We start from the raw sequence: 540 nt of genomic DNA on the forward strand, positions 1-540 counted from the left end.
AAAATGCGGAGCTGAATTTAACAGGAACAAACTGGAACATGCTCCTCTTCTGTTTGTTACTTTGGATGGAACTGAAGTATTGTGATGTGGTATGATCAAATGTACTACAGTAATATACAGTACAATACAGTACAATACAGTAAAGATAACTACATAAAATATGATCCTTCCATTTCAGTGCAGTTAACATCTTTAAATTCTTCTATTCTTTCTATTCTATTGTGGCCATACTGGCTCGTAAAAGCCTGATCCCGTCAGATCTCAGAAGCTCAGCAAGGCTGGGCGTGCGTAGTACTTGGATGGGAGGCCACTGGGAAAATCAGGTGCCACAGGGGGCGTCAATGGCAAAAATCTGTCATTGTGTCCTTAGGCAAGACACTTCACCCACAATGCCTAGTATGAAAGTGGTGTGTGTGTGATGGTGGTTTTCAGAGGGGCCAGTGGTGATTGGCAGCCTTGCCTCTGTAAGTTTGCCCCAGGGCAGCTGTGGCTACAACAGTAATTTACCACTACTGAGTGTGGAGTGACTGAATAATGCTC

At 43.7% G+C, this 540-nt stretch overlaps 1 pseudogene; it reads left to right on the top strand.

Moving 5' to 3' along the window:
- Positions 1 to 217: 217 nt before the first annotated feature.
- On the top strand, positions 218 to 335 carry LOC129407969 (5S ribosomal RNA; annotated as a pseudogene).
- The last annotated feature ends 205 nt before the right edge of the window (positions 336 to 540 follow it).

This window comes from Boleophthalmus pectinirostris, unplaced genomic scaffold (assembly GCF_026225935.1).
Source record: "Boleophthalmus pectinirostris isolate CB_2022bp ecotype Guang Dong unplaced genomic scaffold, ASM2622593v1 HiC_scaffold_14, whole genome shotgun sequence".
NCBI lineage: Eukaryota > Metazoa > Chordata > Actinopteri > Gobiiformes > Gobiidae > Boleophthalmus > Boleophthalmus pectinirostris.